Raw genomic sequence first — 23,096 nt, 5'->3', positions numbered from 1 at the left:
AGACCCAAGCTCAACCTTGTTTCATTTTGTTTTGTTACGTTTTAAATTTTTTTTATTTTTATTTTGAGATGGAGTCTCACTCTTTTGCCCAGGTTGGAGTGCAATGGTGTGATCTCGGCTCACTGTAACCTCTGCCTCCCGGCTTCAAGTGATTCTCTTGCTTCAGCCTCCCGAGTAGCTGGGATTACAGGCGCCAGCCACAATGCCCAGCTAACTTTTGTATTATTAGTAGAGACGGGGTTTCACCATGTTGGCCAGGCTGGTCTTGAACTCCTGTCCTCAGATGATCCACCTGCCTTGGCCTCCCAAAGTGCTGGGATTACAGGCGTGAACCACTGTGCTTGACCTACTTTTAAAAAATTTTTACAGCCCCGTTTTTGCCCCTGCCCCTTCGGAGCTCCCTGGCCTGCTTGGATCTGCCTTCTGGATGAAGTGGAGCCCATGTGAGACGTTTCAGCCTGTGGAGTGGGTGTGCTGCGTGGTGATACTCAACACATAGAGGACATCGATGAAACATGGCACCGTGGCCCCTCTACTTTGTTTGGGAGGCCGTGTGTGTCCGCAGAGTAGGTGGTCATTGGAGTCATGGAGGCCAGGGGTGGGCAGAGGATGGGGAGAGGGAAGCAGGTCCCTTTGGGCTGAAGTGGTCAGAAAGGACCTTGCTGAGAGGGAGGAGGTGGTGGGCGGGCTGCCGAGGGCGGAGTGGCGGGCCAGGGAGCGCGCAGCACTGTCACATGAGTGAGGCCCGGGGACAGGTGCAGAGCGGCCCGGCTGACCTTCCGAGGAACAGGGAATGCAGTGGCAGGAACCGCTCATGGAAGTCACACAGGTCCGCCCACTGAGGCCACGGGAGGTGAAGCCCCACAGACGGCAGTCAGACCTACTCTAGAATCCAGGCCTCTGATCACTACATTTTTCAAAAATAAGTTGTATTAGCGATGGAGAGATGATGTTCCCGGTCTGTTAGTTGCAATGTGACTTACAACAGTGAAAAATTAGGGACAATCCAAGTGTCTGACAGTAAGGAATTGGTTAAGAATAAATGATTATAAAAATATGTGACCATTAGGGTTTTTTAAGGACTTTAAAAATAACACTGGCTAATGCTCATAATTTACTTAATGTTTTGTGAAAACAGGATATGACTATCCTGTTTTGTGAAAAAGACCTAAACACAAAAATATATAATTGTACCTGTATGTTTTAGAGTGGATTCTCCTGAGAAGCAGAACCAATAGGATGGAGATCTCTTTCTCTATTTATCTATCTAATTATCTATCTATGTATGTATGTATCTATGTATGTATGTATGTATGTATCTATCTATCTATATCTATCTATCTATCATCTATATAATCTATATCTAATCTATCATCTCTCTATCTATCTATCTATCTAATTTATTCATCCATCTCAAGGTTGATTTTAAAGAATTAGCTCATGCAATTGGAGCAGCTGGCAAGTTGAAATTTACAGGGCAGGCCGGCATCCTGGAGACTCACATAGGAGTTGATGTTACATTTCAAGTCCAAAGATTGGCTGGAGGTGGAATTCCCTCTTCCTCAATTCTGTTAAGATCTCCGACGACTGGATGAGGCCCGTCATATTATGGAGAGCAATCTGCTTTATTCAAAGTGTAGTGACTTCAGTGTTTGTCACTTCTAACAAATACCTTCGAGACAACATGTAGACCGATGTTTGACCAATAACTGCTCCCATGGCCTACCCTAGTTGACACATACGATTAGCCATCACTGATCAACCCCAGCTTCTACTTTTTACTTTGGAGGAGAGGACTAGAAAGAAGACCATCAGTATTCATTGATGGGATTCTCAGGACACTTATTTACATTTCACTCTATCTTCCAACTATCTGATAAACATACTTTAAAGAATTTTAGTATATAAAATATAAAATATTACAATAATAAAAGTGTTCTCCTTGCCCATCTGAGGAACCTGTCCTTTCAATATCTGCAAAATGGCTGTCCTTGTTTGTATCAATTGCTCCTCTCTATACCCTAGGCATGGTATCGTTTCTTTTATTATCTCTTAAATTTACCTTCTAAAATTACAGAATAATATATCATCTGACAGGAAGGATGAAAAAAGCAAAAATCACCTATACTCTCACCAAATGATCGGCATTGTAGTTTTATTGCCTTTTCCTTTTAGATTCTTTCTCACAGTGTGTGTATGTACAAAACACTACCCGGCTTTTGGAAACTTCTTTAATATTCCATCGCATGAGGGTACCATATGTTTACTCAGCCAATCTCCTATTGTTGGACACTAATGTTCTTTCCAGTTTTCTGTTATTAGAAACAATTTGGCCCTAAACAGCTTTGTACACAGCTCTTTGCACACATCTCTGGTTATTTTCCTCAGGATGCATTCCTAGAAGAATAATTGCTGGGCCAGTTGTACTTTTGAAAAATTGGACCTGAGTACATAGAATGGCTTTAGCACAATACTTGGTTCACATACAATCTTCCTTGCTCTATGCATGGCCCATACACAGTGTAATTATTTAAATGATACTTTTCTTTTTGTTTCTGAGACAAGAGTGTTGCTCTGTCCCCCCAGCTGGAGTACATTGGCGCAATCATAGCTCACTGCAGCCTCGAACCCCTAGGTTCAATAGATCTTCCCACCTCAGCCTCCCAAGTAGCTGGGACTACAGGTGTGGGCCACTACACTTGGCTAATGTTTGTTTTTTGGGATTCTTTGTTTTTGTTTTTTGTTTTGGTAGAAATGGTCTCAAAGTCCTGCCCTCAAGCAGTCTGCCTGCCTCGGCATTTAGCCACCATGCCCGGCCTAAATGATACTTTATTTTTTTTGAGAAAGAATCTTGCTCTATTGCCCAGGCTGGAGTGCAATGGTGTGATCTCGGCTCACTGCAGCCTCCGCCTCCTGGATTCACCTGCCACAGCCTCCACCCTAGCACCACCACATCTGTCTAATTTTTGTAATTTTAGTAGAGACGGGATTACACCGTGTTGGCCAGGCTGATCTCAAACTCCTGACCTCAGGTGATCTGCCTGCCTCGGCCTCGCAGAGTGCTGGGATTACAGGCATGAACCACCGTGCTTGGTCCTAAACAATACTTTTAATGACATAAGCCCACCACCAAAACACAAACTAAGAACTTGATGACAATGTATGGCTCCCCCACTTCTCTATGTCCCCACCTCTCTTACCCAAGGTAACCATCTTCTCAATTCTCTGTTCATTCTTTTGCTTTTCTTTTTACGTATTTCTCTTGTTTCTACATTGTATTTCCCAAGGCATGTATTTTCGTTTAGTTGTTTTTAACTTTAAAAGGTACCATCTTGTATACAAATTTTGTGACTTACTTTTAGAATAATGCTGAGATTCTTTCATATTGTTACATCTCAACATTGTTCACTCAATGTAGTGTTCCACTGTAGCGTTCCACTGGGTGAAAATACAAGCTAGCTATCTGGTATCTTGTATCTTGTAGCTCCTGTTCAAGAGTGTTTGGGTGTTTTTAGCATCTTGATATCATGAATGGTGCTGGCACAGCACTCCTGCATGTCTCTCCTTTTGCACATGTGCAAGATTTCGTCTTGGGTATATATACATAGGAGTGGAGTTGCTGTGAATATTCAACTTTAGGAGATAATTTCAAGCTGTTTTTCTAATGTGGTGAGCCTCTCCCACAACGCATAAGCAATTCTGTGGCTCCATATCCTCTCCAACGCTTGGTGTTATTAGACTATTAGTATTTATTAATCAAATAGGTACAAAATGGTCTCTCATCGTGGTTTTGATTGTATTTCCTTGATCACCATTGATGTTAATCTTCTCTTAATATGGCCACATTTATTTACTCTTCTGTGAAATGCCTATTGATGTCCCTTGCCTATTTTTTCATTGTGTTGCTTTTGTTCTTATTGATATGCAGTCCATTTTTTTTTCTTTTTTTTTTAGATGGAGTCTTGCTCTGTTGCCCAGGCTGGTGTGCAATGGCACAATCTTGGCTCACTGCAACCTCTGCCTCTCGGTTTAAGTGATTCTCCTGCCTCAGCCTCCCAAGTAGCTGGGACTAGGCGTGTGCCACCATACCTGGCTAATTTTTGTATTTTTAGTAGAAACGGGGTTTCACCATGTTGGCCAGGCTGGTCTTGAACTCCTGACCTCAGGTGATCCACCTGCCTCGGCCTCCCAAAGTGCTGGGATTACAGACTGGGATTGTAGGCATGCACTACCACACCCAGCCCCAATGTATTTTTGATATTAATCCTTGTCAGTTGCATGTGTTGCAAATATCTTGTGACTTGTCTCTACTTTCAGAGTTGTCTTTTGATAAATATAAAGTTCTTAATTTTAATATAGTCAAATGTGTTAATCTTTTTCTTTATAGTCACTGATGTTTGTTTAAGGAAATCTATTCTTACCCCAAGGTCTAAATGATATTTAGTTATATTTTCTACTAAGAAGTTTAAAGTTGTGTTTTTAACATTTAAGTCTTTAATCCATCTGGACTAGATTTGTCAACATGGTGTGAAGAGAAGATACAATTTCTTCATTTCCCAGATGGCTAATCATTTTTCAACTTCATTTATTCAATAGTAATTTTTTTTTGTTTTTCCCCTACTGATCTGACATATACCTGTCATATACCAAATGCCATAAACCTTAATGTGAGGTTCCCTTTCTAGACTATTTCTCTGATTGATTTCTTTTTCCCTACACTAATATGACACTGTCTTAGTTACTATAGGTTCATGCTAAGTCCTAAATAAGGTGAGGGAAGTCTTTCCTCCCTCCTTTTCATCTTCAGAAACATCCTGCTTATTCTTATCTGCTTGCTCCATATCATTTAACAAGTTTCTTTAAAAGTCTCTGTTGGGACTTGAAATAATGTTGAATCAATAGATCCATCTGGGGAGAATTGATATCTATATAATGTTCAACTTTCCTATCCATGAATATGGTACATTTTTCCATTTCGAATTTCTCTAAGAACTCTCAGATAAAATTATATAGTTTTCTCTGTAGAGATTATGAACACAGTTTGTTGGATTCTTTTGTTGTTGTTGTTGTTTGTTTGTTTGTTTTTTGAGACGGAATCTTGCTCTGTCACCCAGGCTGGAGTCAGTGGTGTGATCTCAGCTCACTGCAACCTCCGCCTCCCATGTTCAAGCAATTCTTCTGCCTCAGTCTCCCAAGTAGCTGGGACTACAGGCATGCACCACCACACCTGGCTAATTTTTGTATTTTTAGTGGAGACGGAGTTTCACCACATTGGCCAGGCTGGCCTCGAACTCCTGACCTCATGATCTGCCCACCTCAGCCTCCCAAAGTGCTGGCGTGAAGTTTGTTAGATTCTTTTGTAAGTACTTGATATTATCTGTTGATGTGGATCTCGTTGCCAGGTAGCTCTTCTAGCTGCTTCTGTTTATTCCCCTTTTCTGTTAGCAGAGTATTGGAATCAGGCCATTGAGAGCTGGGATGAAGGAATGTTTTGGGAATAGATGGTCTGGCCCATTTGCTGTTGCCTGAGAAAGCTGGTGAGGATCTCTGCTCTGGGCTCATTTGGGAGGACAGCATCTCCTTTTCTCCGGGGAAGTGTCATGGGTGCCCTGGGTGGAGCAGGGAGGAACTGCTTAAGGGAGAAACACCCAGCTAGGAGATACTTTGTAGGGAGGAGGTAGGGGCTCCCAAGATTCATACTTGAGTACTGGCCCTGCAGTCTACCAGCTGAAGACTTCAAGAAAAGACTTAACCTCTTTGTCCTCTATTAGCAAAGGAGCTCAAAGATGAGGTTCACAGGAGGAGATTTCTGCACAGAGTTTAGAAAAATATGAAGGATTTTCTTTTTATCTCCTTACCAGCTGAGATTGGTGAGCCATTCACATTGTCAGAATGCTCATGACAAATGAACAGCCACAGAGGCAAAGCCAGGCTAAAGTTCGTCACAAAACAGAATAGATGTTCCCACCCCCTGAAGACAGAGTTGTAGTTTCATAGGCCTCAAAATGGAAAGGTTTATCCAGGGAGTATCAACTAAGGGGACACTGAGCAATGCCACTTCTGCGACTTTGAGAAACTGGGCACTACTTGTTCCCTTCTGTGGCAGAATGCTAAGGAGAGGAGCTGTCATTGCAACGTGAATAGGGGCAACTGGGAACTGCATTAAAGGGACTTCAAGGATCTCCCAGCTTCATTCTGGCGACAGCCAATGTAAAACCCTGCCTTAGTCTCAATCTATGTAACATTTGTCTCTAACCCTTCTTGGCCTCGTGGAAGGTTTCCTCCAATACTCCAACTGGGACCTTTGCCATGATGACATCAGGATATTTTCTAAGTTCCCCTTGGATTGCATCGAGACTTCCCTATGATGCTTGAGAGGGGCTGCCCATCTTGCAACCTTTAAAACACAGTGAAAACAACCTTCCACAAGTTCCCGGAAACTCCCTGGTGCCCTTCTCTGAGGTAAAGGTCTTTAGATGGTACCTAGTCTTGTGTTAGAAGCTTTTACACCCAGCAGCCAAAAAGGCTCCATCCTCACCTGATTTGTGGTCCCCAGAAAGGAGCCTGCATTAGGCCGATAAGTCATCATCCAGAGAGGTGATGACAGTCGTCTCTATGACCATTGATTAATGAAAACAGGGCTAGTTGGACACAGAGTAGATGGTTATAAATGGTGCTGTCAGAGAAAAATAATTATTGTATTAATAAGGAAATGGTTCAAAACCAGGCTCTAAAAAAAGAGAACTGGCAACTTAGCATCTCCATGGGTTTCTGAGGCAGACTTGATGGAATAGCGGGGAGGTTGGGGAAAGTATTCTAGCTCCCCCACCACCCACCTCTCCAGAAGGCAGCCCCTCCTTGCCTGTGCACGTGCCCAACGTCCACGCGTGGATGTGCAGTGGGTGCGCTCGACGTGACCTACCTCTCCCGGGATGCGGCAGATGAGCTGGGGTTGCGTGAAGGCTTTCGGTGCCGCTTCCAGCAGGAACGGGGAAAAACGAGCATATCTTATTGTACCTGAAACACTCTATGATATGTACTAAATATTATGACTACTCGGGGCCTTGCAATAATTGATTCACCCACACAGCCATTTAGTCTGCGAGCTGTTCGTTTTACAAATTCTACAATCTTTTAGAAATTCTTTCAGTGCGGAAGATTGCTGCCTGGCCTCAGATTCATTATGGTGATTGAATCCTCTTCAATAGAGAACGGTTTAAAGAGAGCACAGGCCCCGTGCGTCTCACTCAGAGTGAAGGCGCATAGGTTAAAAGCTTGTCTGGTGGCATAATTCACTGCCGCTATGCCAAACAATCACGTCTTATTGTGACCTTCATAAGATACAAAAAGGCAACAGGATAGAGCTTGGCTTTTTTTTAAACCCACTCACAGATTTAGCTTCCCAACATCTGAAGCTTGGAGAATTCCTAATTAAATAACCAATTAATAATGTAGAATAGAAAAAGCTATTTTTTTTTCTGAAATGCAAAATCATAATTAATCAGAGTACAAAAAGCTGCCTGTCTTTATATCAGAAAAATATAGACTAGGTATTTAAATATTCCACCACACCTGAACCCTGGCCATCCGTCATTGTTATGACTTAAAACATCTCAGACTAAATTAGGTTTTGTTTGTATAGAGCAGTGAAAGTCAGATGGCTTGAATGACAAAATTAGAACATGCTCAAATCACTGAGACAAAACCGCATAAAGAGAAAGATGTGCAGGAAAAGGGCTGCCAGTATGAAGCAGAAATCTTCCACTGATTTTTTTTTTTTGAAAAACAAAAAACAAAAAACAAAAACGCGTTCTTTCCTATTTATCCAACCCCTTGGTGTAAGTGTAAATTTTTGACCCCCAGGCAGACATTCCAGGAAAAGAAAAATTATCCCCACCCCCTTGTCAATTGCCCAGAATAGCACGCACAACTCTAAAGAAGTCGTACCCTCCCCATCACGTCCCTCACCCCAGTTTCTCCACCCCCGGGCTGGCCCTGGCCCTGGTGTCTACACCTTCAGCAGACCCGCCCACCGCTCCAGCCCCCGCCCAGCCCCCGCCCACTGAGATTGTCAGTAACACCAGGCAGCAGCCACTAAGGTTCTCCCCCGGCCCACCCGGGCACTCCGCACCACCTCCCAGCACATTTATAGTTCAAAAGCAAAGCTCATTTTTATAGTTGGTGCCACCTCCACAATTTATACTTTACCCATGAAATACCAAAACCAGGGAGTCAATTTTCCAAGGAAGAAATTTTATAAAAACACTTTTATTGATGGAAGAGATCTGCGGAGATGGTCGCCATCTGCAAGGAAGCGAAGGGCTCCTGCAGGTGCGGGTTGATCCAGGGCTGCCCAAGCGTCCCTCACTCAGGACCATGCGCCCAGGCACTAAGCATGTTATTTCTGTGTCTTCCGAACACGCTAAGCATTTCCTTACCCTCCGGTTTTTGCTCCTGCGGTTTCTTCCTCGTGGAAGTGAATATTTGAAACCTACCTGGTCTTCCCAAGGTGGCCCAGTTATTACTGCGTGAGGACTTCTTCCTGGCTTCCCTGGTGAAAAACTGTTCCATCTTGCCTGTGGGCCCCTGTGTTACTTTGCTGATCACATTCTCCCTCGTGTCTGTGGGTATGGACTCTACCCATGACTTCCCTGTCACCGGGGGGCCACTGCCCTGAGCCCAAGCCAGCCCTGCGTCGGGGCTGGGCAGAGGGTGTACTCAGGTGATGGTGGGGCCACAGTGCAGGCTTACAGGGGCCCTTTCTCTGCCAACGATGCCACCAGCCTCTGTCCTACCCAACGCCACAAATTTCCTTCAATATATAATTTGCTGTTATCATAGCAATAAATAATTTTTGGTGACGTTTTTACTGTGAGACTTTGTGTGGTGTTTTTTTATTGACAAAGCCGCTATGAATCAACATACATGAACACAATAAAAACGTGAGAGCTATCTGCATTACGGCTGAGGTTTTGTCAATAGGGCAGTGCATTGATCTCCGTTCCTCTTTGGGGTTATTTGTGGAGCTTCAGCGGGTGGGTTTAGGAGCTACAGTGCTCAGGAGGTGCAGCCCCGGGCCTGGTGTTTCCTGCCACAATCCCCTGGGCACCGCCTCCCTGAAGATGGCACAGAGAAATCTCAGCCTTGTGGGGCAAAGGGAAGAAGACAGGGAGCTGGGAGAGAGCGCGCTCGCCCTTCCTTCCTTCCTTCCTTCCTTCCTTCCTTCCTTCCTTCCTTCCTTCCTTCCTTCCTTCCTTCCTTCCTTCCTTCCTTCCCACCTTCCTTCCTTCCTTCCCTCTTTCCTCACCTCTCCCTTCCTCCTCCTTTCCTTCCCTCCCTCATCAACCAAAGCAGCCAGTCCATTGCCTGGCACATCAGGAGCTGTGTCCTGGGGGAATGGGGGTCAGCCCTGGCCAGTTCTCAGGGTGCTCCCATCTGGAGGAGGCACAGACCTGCGACCCCTTCTGAAGGGGGCTGCTCAGGCACTCACCCCCACCATTGACCGAGTGCCTCCTGCACACCAGACTTGGGCTGGGGTCTGGCTGTGACCACGGTCCCTGCTGTCAGAGCAGGGGGTGGAGGGCAGGCGACGTTAAAAACGTCATCACCCAAAAAAGCCTGTTGCTCCCCAGAGTGGTGAGGCATCTAAGGAATGCCCCAGGGTGCTCTTAGTAGACAGCGGGGGATCTGCCCTGGTCGGGGGTGGGAAGACTCCTAGATGTGGTGTCTGTACCAGGCTCACAGGAGCCTGGAGCGCTCCTGGCGGGCACAGCACCTGGAACAAGCCCAGGGCCTTCGAGGAGCTGCGAGTGGGGAGCCTCTGTGGCTGGAGTGGGTCAGGGTGGGCGAGGAACAGGGAGCAGACTGCGGTCAAGAAGGTGGGGGGTGAGGCTGGGATGGTTTCTAAAGGAGCTGGGGCCCTGAGTTTTTCTGGGCAGCAGGAGCCAATGTGACAGGGCTCCATCCCTCCACTGTCCCCACCTAGCCACCACCATGGGCCTGTCCTCTCCAGGATCCCTTCAGACCATCCCTGCCCAGACCCAGACCTGGGCTGCCCTCTCCGTCACCCTCCAGGACACACGTCTGCTCCCCACCCTCCCCTCAGGGCCTCGCAGGGGAGCCTGTCCACCTTCACCTGCCCACAGGCGGGAAGCACAGGGGACCGTACCCCCATCACACTATCCCTGCACTGGGGTTGCTTCTTGCTTACAGCCATCATCCAAATCCTACTTTCTACGGAGGCCCAATAGAACCACCCTCCTCCAGGCAGCCTTCCTGGACTATGCTGCCTTCAGGGCAGGGCCAGGAAAGCGAAGACCCTAGGGAAGGAGAGAGGGCCTGTGGCCAGTGGTGTGGGTCCCCAACCTGCCTGAGGCCATCAGATCCACCTCCCTCCCTCCCTCCTTCTCTGTTGTTTTTAGGGACTGGGCTTGCCACACTAATGATGTCTGGGAGCTGCCCGTTCATATCCCCAGTTCAGTGAGGGAAACAGACCCTGACCCAGGTCTAGGGGTCCAAGCGAGGGGCCAGCAAGGGCAGGGTAGAACCTGGTGTCTCCGCAGACCCAGGGTCCCTCCGGAGTGCAGCAGGCTGTGGAGTCACCGGGCAGCCAGCTGTGAATCCCTGCGCAGTGCATGTGCAAGTCACCCACTCGCCTGCCTTGTCACGACGCTCCATGAGGCTGGGTCTGCTTTTTCTGGGAGTTATCACTGTCCAGCTTGGTGGTTTACTCATCGGAGGTCTGTCTCCTCCAATCAGACCGTGAGCTCCTTGGAGCAGCAGGAGCAGGGACGTCCTCCTGGAAGGACACGGGCACAATGGACAATCTCATCAGGAGAGAGGGGACTTGCAGTGGCACCTGCATGGAAATCAAAAGAGCGCCAGCTGTGTGCTGCAGAGGAGGGGGTCCCTCCAACCCGCTTCACTTCCCACCCCCCATCCTGTCTGTCCAACTCGGCACTGTCTCGCAGCACCTAGAGACACACCGGCCCAGGGTCAGCCACCAAGCACAGAGCAGCTCTCACTGAAGCTCCAGGCACATTTTGGGGCACACATCAAGCCACCCCAGGTGGGGGGGTCTTCCTACTTCACCCCCGAGGGTAAGGCCTGCCCTGCTGAGGGTAGTCGCCCTTCCCCAGTTCCCCGGGAGCTGGCTGGGAAAGCAGGCTTTCCCTTTAAGGGTGGCGCCTGCAGCAGCCACTGTGGCCCGCCTGGCCCCGCCCCCGCGCCGTGGCACCTGCCCACGCGGCACCTGCCCGGGCGGCCCACTGTGCTCCTGGCAGCCCTCCTGACGTCAGCGGCAGCCGTGGGGACGCTGCCTCCTCTGCCACACGTTGCTCACAAAGTGTAGGCAAAAGGCAGGCGTCCAATTGCTGCGGATGAGGAAGAGAAATAATTTAGTTTCTAAATCAGGACTCAGCACCGGTGGCCAGACCCCGGAAGGGGCATCTGTCGGCTGCGGGGCAGCCATTCCCGCAATGGAGGAGAGGGTCCAGCCCTCCACGGGGACTTGGGGGGCTCCCCAGCTCTGGCCCCGGGTGCCGAAAGCCCTGAGAATAAGCCATCTGAAAATTAGGATTCTGCGTTGCCTGTCAATCCCCAGAAGCCCACAGCCTTTCATTAAGATCCGCCTGACATTTCTGTTATGCTCAGAAATCCCGAAGACATGCCAAGTGCCTGCTATTTGCCATCACATCCGCCTGGGAAGCCATGGGGCCGCCAAGCCCATTGTACTGAAGTGCCCCCCAGGAGGCTGGATGGCAGGACGTGCGGGCCCTGGCAGGGGCAGAGGGTGGCCTGCCCCAGGGGCAGCTGACAGAGATCCCAACGTGGGGGCCCCTGGGCTTTGGGTTCATGCCCAAAGGGGGCTGTGGGCAGCTTCTCCTCACTCACATTCCACAAGGGTGTCTGTGTCCACAGAAGCTCCTGCAAAACCGATCAGGAGCTGTGGCATCCCACAGGCTTGCATGGAACCCTTCTGTGTGCCAGTGCTGTGTGGACCCCGGGGCACCAAGTCCCGGTTTCTGGGCTCTGGGGCCTCACGTCTAGGAAGGGAGGTGGATGTGGAGCAGGAAATGGGTGAGAGGGCAGCCCAGGTGCGGGGAGAGGAGGCAGGCAGGCTCTGTTGGATCAGGGGCTTTGTGGATATTGACCATTGACCCGAGTGTCTCAGAGGGAGGGCCTGTCATTTGGCCAGCGTGCCAGGAGTAAATGTGCCTGAAAGGTCACGGAGATCATAGAATGTGTGCTATGGAAATGCAGCCTCTCCAGGAAGGTTGGGACAAGCCTCGGGAAGGGAGGGAAGGACCACGTTGTAGAGTTAGGTGACGTGGTCACATCTTAGCTTTGCAACCAGGTGCCACGGGGCAGTGGAAGACAAAGCATGCCTCTGTAGGGAAGTGCATGGCCGTCCCCAGAAAAGCATGGGGTAGCAGAAGGTGTGTGGAGGGAGGAGGGCCATGCAGGGGCTGAGGAGGCAAGCCCAGCATTGCTATGGGAATGGCTGTAACACTTTGGATTGGAAAAAAACCTGTGGTCATTCAGGAATGCCCACAGGACATGAGTGAGACTGGCTCTGGGGCCTGTATGGTTCCAGGAGTCTGACTGCAAGTGACATAGATCCAGGTTTTGGCCTCCACCAAAAAGCAGAATGTATCGGTTCATGTACCATGTTGCCTTCAGGCATGGCTGGATCCAGGCTCCTAAAGAGTGCAATTAAAGTTCTGCTTCTCTTGAGCAGTCTTAGCTCTGCCTTCCTCTGTGTTGGCTTTATTCTCACCAGCAACTACCAGCAGCAGCTCCTATCACCTTAGCAACCCAAGGACAATTGCTCCTATAAAAGTCACAGGTAAGGCTTTGTTGGCTGGGCTCCAGGCATGTGCCTTTCTCTGAGCCAATCACTGGCCAGGGCGATGTGGTGCTCTGATTGGTTAATCCTGGGTCATGTAACCATCCCACAGAGTGTGAGCTGTTGCCTGAAGAAGAGGCATGATGTGGGACTCGGGGATGGGGAGAGGGGACAGAGACAATAGAATTCACTGTGGCTTCCCCAAAGCAGGTCACACATTCGTTGTGCCCTTGAGCTTCCACACTTGTCCTAGAAACCTTGCTCCTTCTAGGGTCTTCTAGCCTCACGCAGCCAATCCCAGTGAAGCCATAAGCATCACATACCCGCCCCCAAGCCAGGCTGAGCCTGGGGAATCTGGATGAAGGAGCAGGTGGAGCCCGGACATCAGCTCCTCACCCCTGTGCAGGAGTTGGTGAGCTCCGGACAAAGAGGAAACTGAGGTGAGGCGACGCAGCCACTCTGGTTAACGGCTGCAGTGATCAGGATAGGCTTCCTGGAGGAGGTGGGGCTGGGGACAGAACATGAGAGGTGGACAGAATATGGCAGAGAGTCCCATTTTCAACCTTCGCCAATAGAGTCTCTTGGACTGGAAAGTGGTTGGGCTCAGACCTTCACCTGGAGCCCAGGTGCAGCCACGGGCTGAGTTGAGACATCGAGAAGCAAGTGCAGAGGCCCTGGAGTTTGGAGTGGGGTCCTGGCCAGCTGTCCCTCCAAGGGCAATTGTGGGCGCTGCTCACAGGGCTCTGTGTACCCATGGGGTGGTGGGCCCTGCATGGCACCCTCAGAGCTCACGCCACATTACGAGCCATGAGGCCGTACTTTGCCTTGGCCACCTGCTGCTTGGAGAAGCTCATGGTACTGCCTTGTGATTTTTGTATGGTGACCAAAACCCCACTTCCTGCGACACAGCAGCTGAGGGACCTCAGGTGGCTTAAACAGTCAGGCTTGATGAGACTGAGTAACTACCTCTTGCCAGGCCCTGGGAGAAGATAGACCTTCTAGGAAACCTCCCCCAACCCTGGCCACCGTCCATCTCCCTTACCGCCCCAGCCACCAGGGAGCTTCCAGTCACATGCATGAGATCAGGAGCTGTGTGAAGCGAAGGGGGATGGGAATCACACCCGGTCTAGCCTTGAAGGGTGTGGAGCCCGGAGCTGGGGAAGGGAGAAAGGTCTCTGGAGACTATGCCTTGTCACCACAACCCCTGCGCTCTGCCAAAGAGTCGATTCCTGGCAATGAAATTTCAAATCGGCACTCTTAGGCTTCCCATTTCTCGAACACCCCTGGCTCAAGGCACAGGGATCCCATGGAGCAGTGGTTCCTGCCCCTGGCCTCACCTTTGGCAAGGAGAGAAGATGGCAACAAGCCTACCACCATCTGACAGCATGCAGAGCTCCGGGCAGGGAGAGGCCCAGGAAGCTTTCCGAGAAGGGAGACGCGTAGAGTGTTAGTGATCCCAGTGTGTGGGAGGGTGGGGAATACGTTACGAAAGTGTGTTGTGGGCAGTGGCAACAGACTCAGCCAGGCTGGGCAGAGGGATCCTGGAGGACAGTCAGGGAAAGGCAAGCCACAGAGGCAGGGCCTGACTGGGAAGGCCTGGAATGCCAGACGAAGCTACCAGCTTCATTCTGTAGCTCGCACAGTAGGAGAATGAAAAGATAAAGCAAGTCTCCACAAAAGGAATCTGGCCAAGTTCACTGACCCTGCCATCCATTCACTTACCTATCTCTCCATTAACCCATCGATCTATCCATCCATCCATCCATCCATCCATCCATCCATCCATCTACCTATCCATCCTTCCATCCACCCATCTATCCCTCCATTCACCCATCTATCCACCCATCCCTTCATCTCTGCATCTCTTCCTCCATCCATCATCCATCTATCCATTTCATCCTTTCCCTATTCTCTCCCTCACCTCTCTCCCTTTATTCACCTATCTATTCATCCATCTACCCATCCCTCCCTCTCTCCATCCATCCATCTATCCATCTATCCATCCACTCATCTATTACTCCATCCATTTATCTATCCACCCATTTATCCATCTATCCATTTATCCATCTACCCATGTATCTATCCATTAATCCCTCCATCCATTTATCACCCATCCACACATTCATCCATCCACTCACACACCCATTCATTCATCTACCTACCCATTTATCCTTTCATCCCTGCTTCCATCCATCCATCGATCCATCCATCCATCCATCCATCCATCCATCCATCCATCCATCCATCCATCTCTCCATTCATCCATCCACCCATCCATTGATCTATTCATCCATCCCTTCATTCCTGCTTCCTTTCCTCCATTTATCCATCCACCCTTCCACCATTGATCTACCCATTCATTCCTCAATCCATCCACCCATCCCAAGAGTTCACTCACTGGGATGTGACCTTTTGAAGGTCTTAGTCAATGGGGGCTGGGGGCCTAAGGACAGCAGACTTTGGCCTCTGAGCATGGTTTTCACTTTTGTTACTACCCTCCAGCCAGGAGACTGGGCATGTGGAAAGCCAAGGGCTGTGCTGTGTGACAGACAAACCCCTCCCCTCACCAGCTGCCAGGTGAGGGTGGCACTCATACCTCAGCTGCATGATGCGAGAGGAAAAGCTGGAAACAGGACCCTAATCCTGACCAGGCTGGGTGAGCAGGGTGGGAAGTCTGTGTTCCCTGTCAGTTCACCCTGACCACAGGAGACGACATATTCTCATAACTGTGCCCAGACGGGGTGAGTGTCCTGAGACTGTGGATAGTCGGAGGACAGAGGATCACTTCTCCTCTCCCTCCCTTTGAGAGTTATTAGATAACTCCACTGTGCCAGACCCTGGTAATACAGTGGTAGGCAAATGAGACTGGCCCTGTCCCTGGGAGCTTGTAGCTCAGAGCGGGAGATAAACAGCAGTCAACAATCACCCATCTCTAGTTCTGCCCTGCACCGGGCCTGCTCATGGCATCTGAGACACATGCACCTCATCTCTGAGGGCAGGGGCAGGCCAAGGACCCCACCTTTAAGGACAGGGAATGGACCCGGCACCCCAACTTTGAGGGCAGGGATGGGCCCAGCACCCCAAATTTCAGGGCAGGGGGTGGACCACCTTGTCTTTGAGGGCAGGTGATATGCCCCACCTTTGAGGGCAGGGATGGGCCCAGCACCCTGTCTTTGAGGACCGGGTTAGTTAGGCCCAGCACCCCAACTTTGAGGCCAGCACAAGTCCCTCCTCAACTAAGGGGCCCACACCACCCCCTCCTCCCAGCTTGGCCTCAGAGCTGCAGGAAAAGCCTGCCCGGGCCTTGTTTATTTTTGGAGAGTTTTAACTGATTGGGCGAGGAAGTGAGCCTTGTTAAAAGAGATTTAACTGTGGGTCACCGCGAGTTTGAAGGGCTTAGGAGGAAAGAAAGAATGGGCTTTTCCCTTCATCTTCCCCGGAGCAGGGGCCCCTTCCTCACAAAGGCCGGGCCGGAGCGGGGACCTCAGTGCCAGCCCAGCTGGAGGCAGCGTTAATGGGGAGAGCTTAAGTCACTTTGGGAACCGGAAAGGTTTCTCAGCCGCAGGAAAGAAAGGCCTCCCAGAGCCAGAGGACCGAGGGGCTGGGCGGGAGGATCTCCTGGGGGCTTCTTTCACTGGCTCCTGGCGGGGCGGGCTTGGCCTCTGCTCTCTGAAACCTGGACACAGCTCGGGGTTCGACGGCATACTCAACATCCACCCCCCACCCCAAATGAACCTCAGGAACGCGGCCTCAAGGCCCAGGGGGCTGCAGAGACACCCCTGGGTCTTTGCTCCTATGGAGTCCTGTCCAGGGGACAGGAAAATGACCCACGGCCCGGCCTGGGGCCTGCTGTTCAGGGCCCTGGAGATGCCGCGCCACACCCCCGCCCCTGCCACTCCGTCTGTGACTGAGGGTGGGCCCGTTTCTCTTGCTGAACCTCCTCTGTGTGGGGTCCTGAGGTGCTGCCACTCCTCGCCGAGGGAGGAGAGGCGTCCTCGGCCTGCCCCGCGGTCCACCTTCTTGGTCATTGTCAGCGGCCCTGTTGGTAGCTTCTCCATCGCACCGCACGAGGGGCTGAGTCCCAAGATGCCCTTTCACCAGCGCGGGTAGAGTTCACATAATCGGATCCCATCCCGGCCTAGCGGAGGGTTTTATTATTATGGGAAACAGCAGAAGTGGGTTGGCGGGGGGTCCATCATCTCCTGCAACCAGATAAAATAGAAACAACTAAATAAAGCACCCTTGCCGCTCAAGGGAAAAATTATGCTTGTCAATTATGATTTATGAGCGATTGCCAAGCGGGGAATGGGGCCTGCCCGCCTTGGAGGCCACTCTCTACCTCCCCCCAGCTTGGTGGGTGAGGCTGGGGATGGCGAGGCTGTCCTGGGACAAGGTGGGTCCTCCTGCAGCTCTGACTGTTAACTCCTTGTTGTCTGCAAGGTCAGTGCCCGGCTGCTAGAGGGGAGGGAGGGGATCTCGTGCCCCCGATCTGGCACCGGGGTGGGGAGGGCATATGGACGGCAGCCATTGGCGAGGCGCCCACACCAGGCCCTGGCTTCGGGCCCAGCATGAGCTTGGGCCGGCGGTGGGTAAGCTCTCTATCCCTCTCTGCCCTATAAAAATCCCTGGCAGAGCCTCCGGTCCGTGCCCGCGCCGCCTCCGCGTCCTCCCGGGCTCCCCGTGGAGGGGCACCAATTTGTCCTCGCCGGCGCCTGCTCGGGCCAGATGGCGGGTATTTCCAGGCCACAAAGTCCTCTGACCTTTGAACAGTTGCCGCCGAATTTCAATAATAAAAGGGCCTTTTTTGAATATGTACAAATGAGACGTTATATTTCCATACATTTTATTTCCAACCTCATCTGCGAATCTAATATTGACCCGGAGTTATCTGTGATGGGGAAGTTATTAATTCTGACAGATATAAGGGAGAAGCTAATATTCGCCTTTTACAAACACCTAATATTAATCTCAGGCGCTGTAAACGAGTGCCGCACGCCGGCATGGGGGAGATGACACCAGCTCGGAATTTGATAATGAAAAACGGGAAAGTTTAATTTCAGGGAATGGATAAAAATGTTTGCCCGCTGAGAGGTGAGCAGCGCCAAAAGCTCTGGGCGGGCGGGATTCCCGGAGGACAGGGTGGAGGTCTGGGAGGTGACCCCCATCCGAAGGTCTGAGACTTGCGGCATGGCCCCAGGTGCCCAAGAGGGGACTGAGGTTGGAGCCCTCCATCCCTGCCACCCTCACTGCTGGCACCTTTAGGAGCTGCCTCTGGACAGGCCTCTACCTCTTGTTTTGTTCGGAGCTCAGCCAAGGACTTCTTACACTTTTTTTTTTTTTTTTTTTTTTTAACTTTCCATGGTCTCCTCTGCTCTTTGCCTCCTCTACCTCATCTGGCTTCTGGGCCAGGCATCTGTTGTAGGCTGCCATACTGCCACAGGTTGAATCATGTCCCCCAAATTTAGATATTGAAATCTTAATGCCCAGTACCTCTGATCGTGACCTCATTTGGAAATAGGATCATTGCAGAGGGAATTCATTAAAATGAGGTCACCCTGGAGTAGGGTGGGCTCCTAATCGGGTAAGATGGTGTCCTTATAAAAAGGGGAAATTTGAGCTGAGCATGGTGACTCACACCTGTAATCCCAGCATTTTGGAGGCCTCGGAAGCAGGATCACTTAAGCTCAGGAGTTTGAGACCAGCATGGCCAACACAGGGAGACCCCATCTCTACAAAAAATAAACAAAATTAGCTGGCCATGGCGGCACAAACCTGCAGTCCCAGCTATTCGGGAGGCTGAGATGGGAGGATTGCTTGAGCCCAGAAGTCGGAGGCTTGAAGTGAGCTGTGATTGTGCCCCTGCATTCCAGGACTGGAGACAACACAGTTTTATTGTTTAAACCTTCCAGTCTGTGGTACTTTGGTACCCAAGTGCCCAAGCAGGTCAATACACATACGTCTCCTTCATAGCGCTTGACACCACAGCAATTATGCACTGAGCTGAATGAGTTTTGTAACCTCTATGAGGGAAGGAACAATGTCTATAGTCGCCTGTGCACTCTGCCATATCCCAGCACCAGGCACGGTGCCTGGTGTATCCTAGATGCCCAAAGAGTGGCTGCTGGATCCGTGGCTGAGTACCTTGCTGTCTCCGGCCAGAAATACATCTGTAAGCACTCACTGGATCCCTCTTGTTTGCCCAGGACTGTGCCAAGGGTTGGCTGTGTATGTGGGACACACCCAAAGAACCTGCCTTAGCACATCTTGATGGAATATTATTTTTATTTCCTGCAGACCGTGTGTGCTAGGAATTGGGTGAGGTGGGGGCTTTGCCAGGAGTTGGGAAATTCAGGATCGAACCCTGAAGGTAGCCCTCAGCTTAGCAAGAGGGGTGGTCGTGGAAGACCTGGGGGCAATGGAAAGCTGGGGTTGCTGCTGGGGGCAGGCAGGGCCTTGTGGCCCCTAGCAGCATTGACTGGCTGTCCTCATCATCACAAAGGATCCTTGCACCGTCTGGCTGATCAGGGCATGGAGTCGCAGCTCCGGAGACACCGCAGGGTATCACGAAGGATGGTTCCCATCTCTCCTGAAACACAGGGGCCCTTGGCACTCCTTGCAGGAGGGGGCTTCATGGTAGAATAGACTTGGTGCCCTTAGATCACCAGCTGCCAGGACTGGGGAGGACTTCAGTGATCCTGGAGTTCATCCCGCGGCCAAGTTGTCAAATGAGGAAACAGAGAGGGGGAGCGACTTCTCCAAAGCCACACAGCAGCCCAGGTTCAGAGCATGGGGAGGGCCCTGTCCCGGCCCTGGACTTAGGGGGTCAGACGCTTTTCCAGGAAACAGGGATTGAGGAAGCACTGGCATTGATGGGGAACTCAAGATTTTTCCTTTTTTTTCCCCTTGTTTCCCCTCCATGAAAACCTGAGTCTTCAGCGTTTGATGGGACCCCAGGGGCTAGCGGCCCTTCTGCTTCCCCATGCTGCTCCTTCTCACTCCCTCCTCTGTCTGGCCACCCTGGTCCTCACACTAACCCGTTCAAGCCCTCGCAGCCACACGCAGTGAGTCTTGGGGAGCCCACACACAATCAGGCCATACACAAAGTGCATCCATGCGCTATGCTTGTGCATCCACAGAGCCACACACAGGACACACCACACACACACGCACCTCAGGCGCAGCATGAACACGCGCAACCCGGCACTCACACACATATGTGCACGCACGCGCGCACACACACACACAGCCCCACTTTCACCCCTCACTGTTCCCACCCCAGGCAGTCCCCTGCCTCTCCTCAGCACGATGGGAACAAGGGATGCTGACACTAGATGAGCTCTAGGGAAGGGGTCCCTAGGAATAGACCACTGCAGGCCAGCTTCTCAAAATCAAGACATGAGCCAGACCCACAAACCCACGTTTCAAGCAGAGCCTGAGGACTGAGGCTTGGAGGCTGGGAGTGCCGAGCGCCGTGGTCTCCTTCCTCTTCCAGTCTCTCCCGGTCATGTGGACGCCTGGCCTGTGGACATGCCATCCCCTCCCGTCCCTTCCCATCCCCTGCATGGCTCATGATCAAGGTGATGGGGGGAAGACAGATGTCCCTCTGCAACTTCTACAAACTGCAAGCCAGGCCTCCTCCACTCCTAGCCTCTGGCATTCCTGGAAAACTGGGCTCTCAGCAGGAACTTTCAACAGGTTCTACCCCAGAGAGTTGGCCCCGACTCCACCTGGATCCAAGCCCGCCGGCTCGCTAACGGGCTGGGAGCAGGTCCTTCCCTGCCCCGGGAACAGTCACTGTGGCTCCATCCATCCCAGGGCCGTTCCTCCCTGGAGTCCTTCTCTGAATGGCAGGAGAGCACTGAATGGCGAGCCAGCGGCCCCTAGCCCGACCTTTGTGAGCTAAGGCTGAGTTTATTGTCAGAAAGATGACTAAGAAATCCCCGACATATCGTATCATCAGCATTATGATCAGAGAAACAACACCTACAAAATCTATTATTCATTAAGTGTAACCAATATATAATTTAAAACAGTGGGTTTTGTCAAATAATGTTAGGTCAGCATAATTTTCTGCCTATTACTAATATCTATAACATCTTTGCCTTAGTCAGCTCTATTTAAATATGCAATCATTTACAGCTTTTGAGAATATTTCTGTGCACTCCCAATTTCCAATATTCAACTACGACAAATTTTATGCTGACATCAATAGCAAACTATTAAAGACAGTATTTCATTATTGGTTTTTCATCCCAAAAGTTATTTACAATTATATACTAAGCACTAATATTAAAGGAAACCATTTAAATGAGGTGCTATCTACTTTAACAATATGTCTGTCACAGAATGAGATTGTGTTTAAAGATTTTATCAAGAAATGGTTGTTTGCTGAGGTTATGTTTTGTCCATGAAATATGCATTTCATATCTCTTTCATTTCATTAACATAATTTAATTTGTGCTTTGCATTTTGTGCATAATACATATTTGATTTACAAAACAAATATTTCCATTAGAAAATGAATTTCATGCAGGCAAAAAAGCAGAACCAAATGATGTATTGAAGGAAAATAAGAAGAAATGAAATGCATTTTCTCAGTCTATTAAAAAATCTATGGCATTGACAGAAAGTGCACTTAGTGCTACATTTAAAAAATAGCACATATGTCAATGTATTAACAAATAGAATTGGAAATACAAATATTTCCCTATATCAAGCCAAGAATCTCTTTATTTTAATTGAGTTGATTTAAAAGCCCAACTACAATTTAATTTTTATTTCATGATGTGGCGCTGGGGCTGGTGCCGTTGGAACTGCGTGGGGTTGGCGGTTGATGCAAGAAGATAGTTGACCTTAAAAATGGCTTTTATTGACAATGGAGAGACATGGTTGAATAGGAAGGAAATGGGAAGCAGGGCCTTTGTGATCTGGGGGGCTGGGAGGGGTGAGTGGGGCTGGCAGGCTCCTGAGCCGCTCCTGGCTCGGCTGTTCCTCTGCCAACCCCTCCCTCGCCCCTCTCGTCCCCACCTGGGGCTGCTGGGCTGTTTGGGGACCCAGGAAATGAGAAACGTGAGTCTCCCTTGGCCCACGCCCACGATGGGGGCTCTGGAGTTGGAGGAATGTAGGAGCTCAGGTCTCAGGACCCACTAGTACCTTGCTCCCCCTCCCAGCCCACAGTGGGGCCCCCTCCAGGCCAGGAGCGGGTCTTGTATGCTGGGGGCAAGTGCATCTCAACCTTATTGAAAGGGGATATGTGGGGCTGACAGAGGTTATGTCAGCAATGGAGGAAGTGGCTGAGATGCCCACATCAGTCACTGACACAGGGCACCAGGCAGGACCCCCAACCCACCGGCCCAGGCCTGTGCCTCCCAAGCCTCACTATCCCCACCCTAGGCAGTCCCCTGCCTCTCCTCAGTGCAGTGGGAACAAGGGGTGCTGACTCTAGATGAACTCTAGGGAAGGGGGCCCTAGGGATAGACCACTGCAGACCAGTTTCTCAAAATCAGATGAGGAAATTGAGCCCCAGGAGTCTATGGCCAATCTGTCTACACTGGCTACCATGACTCTGCTCCTATTCTCTAATCTGAAAGCTGTCTCTTGTACCCTGCTAATCCACATCCAGCCTACCCTGGGTCCCCACAGAACAAGGAAGTAGCCGTTGGCCTGCCAGACCCTGGGACTCATGAAGCAGGGTGGGAAGCTCTCACCTGCAGGCTCAGCCTGTTGAGAAGATCCCAGTGGCCTCTTTGTTGGGGCAGGCTCCTCAGGGTGCCTGAGAGCCTCTACTTTATGTATGCAGAGGGCAGTGGTGAGCATGCGGATCTCAGTGTGGCTGTGGTGTACAGTTGCACAGGCTGTGCACTGAACCACAGTAGGAGTGTCTTTCACATGGATGAACATGAGAAGGGCTCCCCCAGGAATTGTGCAGTGCGGCAGCTCTGGCTCTGCACCAGAGCTCTCAACCAGATGGTAACATCCCTGTTGTGTCAGCCATGGGACATCGCAGGCAGGGATGGGGCTGCTGCCACATGCTCATACACATTTACACATGCTCTTACACACTCTGACATACTCACACTCACAACTCACACTCTCGCATGTGCACACTCCTACCCACCCACAAGCACACACACTCATCCGTGACCACCACCCTCTCACAGGCCTCTGGAGACCCTGAGGACCAGCTTGCCCACCTGTGTGCAACCTGGCCTGTGCTCTTCCCATTGGAAAGGGGCTCCCCTGAGGCTGG

General features: G+C 50.5%; 1 protein-coding gene across 8 annotated transcripts in view; it reads right to left on the bottom strand.

The window, feature by feature from the left end:
- Positions 1-23,096, bottom strand: part of LOC126943623 (cytochrome b-c1 complex subunit Rieske, mitochondrial) — a 1,156,760-nt gene that overhangs the window by 842,904 nt on the left and 290,760 nt on the right. Inside the window, exon 1 of one of the 8 annotated variants that reach the window (XM_050772600.1) lies at positions 17,190-17,193. The exons of 6 other annotated variants lie outside the window; for them this stretch is intronic. The gene's annotated coding sequence lies outside the window, so the exon portion shown is untranslated. Of the gene's footprint in view, positions 1-16,728; positions 16,733-17,189; positions 17,194-23,096 lie in introns of those variants that run through there. One more of the 8 variants, XM_050772577.1, reaches the window with a different exon arrangement.

This window comes from Macaca thibetana, chromosome 19, assembly GCF_024542745.1.
Source record: "Macaca thibetana thibetana isolate TM-01 chromosome 19, ASM2454274v1, whole genome shotgun sequence".
Lineage (NCBI taxonomy): Eukaryota > Metazoa > Chordata > Mammalia > Primates > Cercopithecidae > Macaca > Macaca thibetana.
The sequence above is the reverse complement of the archived record's forward strand: the minus strand, read 5'-3'. Positions and strand labels throughout refer to the sequence as shown.